The following is a 9,070-nucleotide window of genomic DNA, read 5'->3' as shown; positions in this document are numbered from 1 at the left end:
TCACTCCTCTATTTAGAAATAAAGATTTTTTTTCTGAAATCATTTAAACTTCCAAAAGTTTAAATGCTTTCTTGAATTTCTTGGAAGTCTGAATGTTACTGTTATATAGGTAAGGTGTGTGTATCAGGGGTAGGAGTATGATGTGTATGTGGGTGAGGTTTTTTTCCCACATACTTTCGAATCATTGCTATTTAATTTGATCCTTTCCATTAGATTGACTCTTCTAAAACTTGGAATATTTCTCTTATAATCAGTTTCCTCAATGGCTTTATTCTCTCCTTCTGAAATTCTTACTAGCCAGTACTGGGTCCTAATACTGGAGGCTCTGTATTTGTGTCTCTTGCCTATTCTCATTTTCTATATCTTTGTCTCTCCTCTGTATGCTGGTATATTTTCTCAAATTTATCAAGTTCTCTTCCTGATAACTAATAGATTTTTTTGGCCTTCTATTGAATGTGACTCTTCAGGAATTTCCTTTTTTTTTTTTTTTTTTTTTTTTACTTAATTTTTAGGAGCACACTCTTGTTATATGAGAGATTTTTTGTATACATATATATGGCAGCCCTCTCTTGTTTGTAGATGCAATATCCTCTCAAATTTCTCTTACAGGAAGAGTTAACACTAGTTAGGGCATTCCTTGCTGAGCAATAAAGAGTCCCCCTAATCCTTCATTGCAAAATTAGCCTGGCATGTAAAATAGAATATCAAGATGTCAAACTGCCACCTGAAAATTTTTAGAAAATGCACCTACAAAGGCAAGAGTTTAGAGGATTAATTAAAAGATTGTCAAGTTCTATAGAATTTGGTGAATTGAAAAACCTCAGTAAAGACCTACTAGAAAACGATAAGCTTTAGCCCAGCTATTCCATCTGAAACCAAAAGGGAAAGACAGAATCGTCTTGTTCAGAGAGCCAGATATTCAGCTAGACTGAATATCAGATAATTTGGAGGTTTGCAAATGATGAATTATCTGCCCTAGATTAAAGTTAGTGTAAGCCAAGTCATAGTAATAAAAAGCACAGCAGGAAATAAGATTAGGAAAGGGAAAAGTCAGTAAAGTAGGGAAAGGAACCCTCACCTGGCATTTCCCAGCTACTTCCTGTTGGATTCCTCAAACATGTCCTGCAGGGCACTGCCTGCCTAAGAAAGTAAATAACATCAATATGAAGACTCCCCTTCAAGGGCAGAGCTGAGAGGTATATCTCCCTGTCTCATCGTCCAGGCTCACTGTATAAAAAGGCCAAAGCTAAGAGACACGACAATAAGCAAAGTCAGCTCTGGTATTGGTTTTTAACCATTGGCCCATGGAAACAATGCAAATAAAGCATGAGCCTCCTGAGATTGTTAAAAGAAATGTGTAACCAATGGAACTCTAAATCTAAAATTCAGGGCCAGTATCTGCAAACCTTTAACAGGGGTACTGACCTAAGGGGAAGTAAGCTGTACCACAGTTCTGACTTCAGAAGAGCTAATTATTTTATAAATTGCTTAGATACACACAAATATTACAGCAGTCCTCCTGTAAGAATAAGCAGTTCTTATTTGTAGTTTTGCTTTCCACAATTTCAGTTACCTTTGGTCAACCATCATCTAGAAACAGATGATCCTCCTTCTGTCATATCCTTAGAAGGTCAACAGTAGCCTAATGTTATGTCACAACACCGGTGTTAATGTCATTCACCTCACTCCATTTCACTGAGTAGGCATTTTATTGTCTCATATCACCACAAAAAGGAGCGTAAGTACAACACATAAGACATTTTGAGGGAGAGACGACATTTATATAACATTTATTACAGTATATTATTATAATTATTCTATTGTATTATTAGCTATTATTTTTAAACTCTTATTGTGACTAAGTTATAAATTAAGCTTTATCATATGTATGTATATATAGGAAAAATCATAGTATGTATGTATGTGTATGTATATATATGTATATATGTATGTGTGTGTATATTATATATACATTGTATATATATATTGTATATATATATATATTATATACATTTACGTGTGTGTGTGTGTGTGTGTGTGTGTAGATAAATATATACATATATATATATATATAGGGTTTGGTACTATCTGTGGTTTCAGGCATCCAGTGGGGGTCTTGAAAGGTATTCCCCACAGATAAGGGGGGAGTACTATATGCTTCTCTGAAGATGTTGTTAGTCAATTATTATGTACCAATTAACTTAGAAAAATAAATGCAGATAGAGAAATGTAAATAAGCTAGGAACATCTAGTCTAATCATCTTGTCTTAGAGGTGAGGTTGCTAAGTCTCATCTAATTGCATTCTTTGCTATACATCACATAGCATTCTACTTGCATATGCAGCCTTCAAAACCGGCTTTTTAAAATTTTCAATGTGGTTTTATACCATGCTATTTCCAATAAATCCTTGATCCTCCTTACCTATATGGACTAGTATATAGTGAACATAATAATGACATTGGGGTCTTACTACAATACAAATTCTGACTCACTAAGTCTGGAGTAGGGTCTGAGAATCTGCATTTTTATGTAGCCCTCATTTACTGTTGATGCTGTTGTCCATGGACCACAAATTAAGTAGCAAGACTATGGAGTATTCATTCTTCCTAGTACTTACACAGACACTTGACATATACACTTAGAAAGTTATTTTAACTCTGCTCACTAGGGCAACATTTAGTACATTTATGATATCTAACAAATATATGGTGATCTTAATTGAAACAAGGCATAAGCAAGTTTTTAAATATTCATTATTTTCTTAGTTCTGTAAAATATCAAGAAACATCTTAGAAATCCTTTTGTGTTTTGTTTGTTTTTTAGGAAAGGACTACTTTCCCTTCAAAATAGGTGTCTGTTATGTGAAAATATTTTAGAATGTCTGTTTTGAAACGTCAGTTCATATATTCCTGGTCCCTCTGCAACTAGCAAGTTGCCTGCACAGTATTTGTGCAGAATAAATGAATATTTAATGAATGCATCACTTACTTCTCAAGATTTCAGCTTCTTTATGGGGTAAAATCAAGACTGTTAAACTTGCCTACTACCCTATGACACGTAGCATAACAAGCGGAATGCAAGTCTCAAAGTTGGAAACTTTGGCTGGAGTTCTACCAAGTAATCTTGGTGGAAAAGCAAACTCTTTGCATCTCTAAACAATCCTCTGTCAAATGAAAATAATAATAATGATTTGAATATTAAATTTCCAAAAGAATATGTCAATGTATTATACAACTGAGAGTGTTATACAAATGCTTATTACATTACATTACTACTACTGCTTTTACTGTTAGTACTATTATTGGTACTAGTATTACCAGCATTTTGTAGCAATTAAGTAACTTTATGTCTGTCACCTAGAACACTCAACATAGGTAGCATTATTGTGGAAAGAATATATTTTCCGCCGTCAAATTTGCATATTACTATACAAAGAATGAGAAAACTGAGTCCATGGAATACAGTCAGTTTCAGTTATTTAGGATATGATTAGCAGTGATATAAATGGACAAATCTAACTCCAAAAATAAAAATTTAAAAGTTCAAAGTATAACACATGAATTATATCTATTTATGTTTATTGCTTATTTAGATTTGGTACCATCTTAACATTTGGAAAGAAAGAAGAGCGTTTCTTGGTTTACCTTTAATCCATCTTGACGCAAAAAAAGAGAGAGAAGCAGAGATTAGTTGGAATATTAAATGCCACAGAGAGCTAGTTACATTTGATTTAAGTGGCATTTGCAAAGTATTTTTAAAAGTAAATCAGCATTATCACATATGTTTTTTAAAGTTTTATTTATTTATTTATTTTGACAGAGACAGAGATAGTGTTAGCGGGGGAGGGGCAGAGAGCTAGGGAGACCCCTGTCATGTATGTTTTAATACAGTTATTGTTAGTCTCCAGAAAATGTGACTTTTTTATTATGATTATCTAGTATCTAATTTTTGTCAGTTAATTACATACTACTTAAAACTATTCAGGTGAATAATTCTGTTACTAGAGTAACATCTCTGAAGTGAAATGTTAACGATGTGTCTCTGTGTATACAGATCTTCATAAAAAGTTTCTGCTGTAGTTTTAGATTGATTCTAAAAAGAAATTAAAACTATAACATGCATTTGAAACTCAACCATCTTCATTTATGTCTGCCTCTTTAGGTTCATTCCTTAAGCTGGAAACATTTTCAATTCTCCATCTCTTATATAAGAGCATATAAGAAACTTACATAAACTGTTCCATAAAAGGTTACACAGTTATACGTCTTTAGGTTTATGTTATAGGATTTTTGCATGCAGAAAAAAAAAGTTTTGCTAAAGATTGTGGCTGGAAATAAGTAATTCATGAAGGTATTACTTCTTGATACACTAAATCCAGGAAGACCTGGTCCAATAATTGCATGTTCCTTAACTAATAAGAGTTAAAATATAGATATCAACACTTGATGAGTGACTTTTAAAGATGTAGGCATCTACCCATGTAAAAGCCAATGACAGAAATTTGCATACTTTGGGAAAATGATATGAAATAAATAATGGAAGTTCTTCCACAGATGTTCTAATACAACATTATATTTTTATTCTTTAAAACATTTATCACTAAAGTTGAAAGTTTTAGTCCTTTTATAAAACTGTGTCCCTCAAGTACAATGCCCCTTTTGAGTTGCCCTCAGACACCTTTAGGAGGAGTAAAATAGTAACTTTGTATGAGATCATACTATACCAGACAGTGAAGACATCTCCATTACAGCAGCTTTTGACTCAGGTTCATCAACACTCTACAGAAAGCTCACCAAGTCTATTCCTATGGAATTTGCCACATGAACTCAGTCCAAAATGTTACGGCAATTTAAGATAGAAAAAAATATATTTCAGAGTACAACCTTCTTTCAAGAATTATGAACTCAGCAAACAGACATTCATTTAACTAAATATAATAGCCATTCCATAGGAAAAGTTAGGCCTGGAACGAGGTTTGAAAGTAGGGATAAGTAAGAGCTGAAATTCTCTGCATAACAGATGAGTAAGAATTTAAAGGAAGAGTTAAGTGAATACAACAGAGTTGAAATGAAAGAGGGACCATCACAGTGATGACAGTAGCCAGGCCCATGTATCTTAACAAAGGCAATAAGAAGTCCACTATATTAAATAGTCAAAAGGATGTCAACAACAAACATTCTAGTATATGATTTTAAGTTTCCTTATTTGTTTTTCACTTGAGAATTATGTGTATCATAATTTTCCCTGAGAAAGAATAAAATTTTTAACAATAAATAAAGTTCTATTACATGCAAAGATTCATTTTATAGTTAATTTGACCAAAGGAACAGTGGATAGACAGAATATAAACCATAATGTAAAAATTACAAGATAGTAGAAAAACCAAGAATTTAGTGGAGGTGGAAAATAAAAACCAATGACAAAGAGAACCCTTAAAAAGATCATGGGATGTTCCGCAGGGAATTGAAAATTCCTGGTAAATTTATGTGGAACCTAAGTGGTTTGCTTACCTAACTGAATTTTGAGTCCAACCCCCACTTCAAATTTTGAAAAATAGCAAGTCCCTCCCAGAATTAAATTAATACTTTATTATGACAGAAAAAGTTAGAATCGTCTCCAACACTGTCCATGTTGTAAATAAACAAAGAACTAAATAGCATCCATATTGCAAGGGAAAAGGAAAAAACTGTCTTTATTCACCAAAGGTATAATCCTGTATATAGAAATCCCAAGGTGGCTCAGTATATTAAATGTCTGACTTCAGCTCCGGTCATGATCTCAGGGTTCATGAGTTTGAGGCCCTCATCAGGCTCTGTGCTGACAGCTCAGAGCCTGGAGCTTGCTTCAGATTCTGTGTCTCCCTCTCTCTCTGCTCCTTCCCCGATTGCACTCCATGTCTCTCTCTCTCTCAAAAAAATGTAAATATTAAAAACTAAATAAATAAATAAGAAATACCAAGAAATTCACAATAAACTACCAGAACTACTAAGTTTAGTGAGTGCACAGAAAATAAACATCAACATAAAAATCAAATGTGTTTCTATATTCTAGCAATGAACATCAGAAAATGAAATTAAGAAACAACCCCATTGGCAATAGCATCAAAAAGAAGAAAACATGTAGAGATCAACAGGAAATGGTTAAGAATTGTACACTGAGAAGTACAAAACATTGGAAAATTAAAGACCAAAATAAATCAAGACACGTTTTATGTTCATGGATTGAAAGACTCCATATCTGTTATTTTTAATTGGCAATTCCCTCCAATTGATCTATCAGTTCAGTGCAGTCCCTATAAAAAAACAAAAACAAAAAAACAAAAACAAAAACAAAAACAAAAGAAAACCCTCTTCCTTATTTCCCACACTGAAAATTAACATCAACACCTATAGAGTTTTTCTCCCCCATGTTTTTTTCTTCTCAGTTCTAGAGTCTCTCTCAATGGTGAAATCTGGGCTCCTCCTTTTGCGGCCTCATCTCCTCAAAGGTAGATTATTCCAACAAAATTTTCTCATTTAACATGTCCAGAATATAAGGGGTCAAGTGGAAATATAAAAGTATTTTATTACTAGCTTCAACAGCAGTTTCTCACAAAACTGAGAAAACATAAATACTCTAGAATAACACACCTCTCTTACGCGTGCTTAGGCACCCCTTTTGCACTATGATTTCTGAAGACAAGACAGCCTTCCCAGCACTGTTACCTATCACAATCTACAAGTATATCACCACGACTAGTCAGATAATAGAGCAGTTTGAAGTTCTCCAAGAGGTAGAATGAGGGACAAAGATAGGAAGGAAGCAAGAGTAACAGAAAAAAAAAAAAAAAAAGGAGAGAAAATTGTAAAACAATCTACTACAGTTTGACCAAGATGCTGGTAAGGTTAAAACTCACTTGAGAGAAATATCCCAGTAAGAGGTTAATAGTGACACTACCTTTCTACATTCTGGGGAAAACATTCACCCTCTATGCAAGTAAACTGCCTCTTTTCTAAGAGTGACATGTAAAATATAATGTCTTTAAGGGACAGCCAGCAAAGAGTAGCAGGTACAGGAGAGCACAGACACTGGCCAGGTTTTCTTCATAACGTAGGTGCCTCAGATCCTTACCTATAAAATGAGATTCTCCTGTGCTGTAAGGGCCCATTCTGCTGCTGAGGCCCATTTCATCTACTCCTTGCTGCTGAACATAGTTTCCTGATCTGCCACATTAACTTCTAGTCTGTGCCATGAGATGAAAGAAACTTCTAATTTCCTGAAACCTAAATATTCCTGTTACAACTTGTAAGAGGCCAAAACAACAGGGAGTAGACAAAAGGGTACCTGTCAGTCTCTGTTTCTCCTGATCCTTAACATAGAGAGGCACTTTCTATATCCTGCCCATACAAACATCAATCGTTGTTTTTGTGCTTATATTTTCTGTGAACATTACAGTACGTACTGCATAGGGACAATGAATGAAAAAAATAAATAAATGAAGGTGTTCATCAATCTATTAATCCATCAACTGTTTTGTTAAGATTTTTCAGCTGTGGCAGAAATCTAAACAGAACACATTAAAAAAAAAAAAAAAAACACTAATCGCTGGGATTTTTAAAACCTGTGAGTTGAAACCCCTACATGTATTCAATGTTAGAGAAGATCCCAGATACTCATCGAGACTCTTCACATGTTGGAAGAATGAGAAGTTAAATAGATTAGTTCACAATAAATATTTTCTTGTTTAATGGCTATTTTTTCAGAAAAGTAAAACGTTAGGGTGAAATCTCATCCTAATTTCTAACGCAAAAGAAATCAAGAGGGAAAATTTGATCTTAAAAGGAAAATATAAGAAATAAATCAATGTTTTTTAAAGGCAATAGAATTTATTTCTATAAAGGAGAAACTAAAGGAGGTGAGACAAGGAACCGCCACTCTCCAGGGCTTCTTGTAATTTGATAAAGCATTTTGTTTTCCATATTATCTGAGACTTTTTCAAATTAATCAGACTATTCTGTCAGTAAAAGTGAGAACATAATTATATGTGCCTCCTCTTATCCAATATCATTTGTAATAAACTATATAAGACCCCAAAATAGAAAACTAAGATCTTACCCACAATTATTTTAGACCACGAGGATTAGACTTGAGGTTAATTACCCAATTTCTAAGACTCTTCTGTGGTTGAGATCTTGATGATTAAAGAGAAAATTGCTTTTTAAATGTTTGAATTTGTCCAACCACTAATTACTAAGTATCTACTTGAGTATGAGGCAATAAGTGCTAGACACAAATAGTAAGCGGTAAACCAGACAGACAAGGTCCCCTGCCCTCGTGGAGTTTACTGTCTAAACTGATTATCTGGTTCTACTATTCAGAACTAAATCCAAATATGTACATTTCTGTCCCAGTGGTTCAAAGATGGATGAAACTCGAGTTATATTATTTTTTATTGTTTTGCTGTTTTCCAATTTACTTTCAAATGGCTATGTCATTATAAATGCTACTTATAAACAAAAAGGCCTAATAAAAGTTGTTTGTCAAAGCTTGCACAGATTGTCCGTGGCTTAAAATGGTTCAACTTACAACTTTGGACTTTGCAATGGTGCAAAAATGATATGCATACAATAGAATACTGAAAATACTTCAGATTTTGAATTTCGGTGTTTTCCCAGGCTAGTGATACGCAGTAAGATACTCCCCACCATGATCTGGGTTTTCCACAGCTCCCAGTCAGCCACTCCATCGCAAGGGAGAACAAATGATACACTTAAAGCCACTCTGCACCCAGACAACCATTCTGTTTTTCACTCTCTGGACAGTATTCAATAAGTTACATGAGATATTCAACATTTTATTATAAAATAGGCTTTGTGTTAATGGTTTTGCCCAAGTGAAGGCTAATATAATTGTTCTGAGCACCTTCAAAGCAGGCTAGACTATGATGTTCAATAGGTTAGGTTTATTAAATACATTTTCAACTTATAATATTTTCACCGTACAATGGGTTTATTGGGACATAATGCCATCACAAGTTGGGGAAGATCTTGAATTTGAAAGGAACATAGGTCAGAAATGCTAACTTTTCTA

Source organism: Leopardus geoffroyi, chromosome C2, assembly GCF_018350155.1.
Source record: "Leopardus geoffroyi isolate Oge1 chromosome C2, O.geoffroyi_Oge1_pat1.0, whole genome shotgun sequence".
NCBI classification, from domain to species: domain Eukaryota; kingdom Metazoa; phylum Chordata; class Mammalia; order Carnivora; family Felidae; genus Leopardus; species Leopardus geoffroyi.
The sequence above is the reverse complement of the archived record's forward strand: the minus strand, read 5'-3'. Positions refer to the sequence as shown.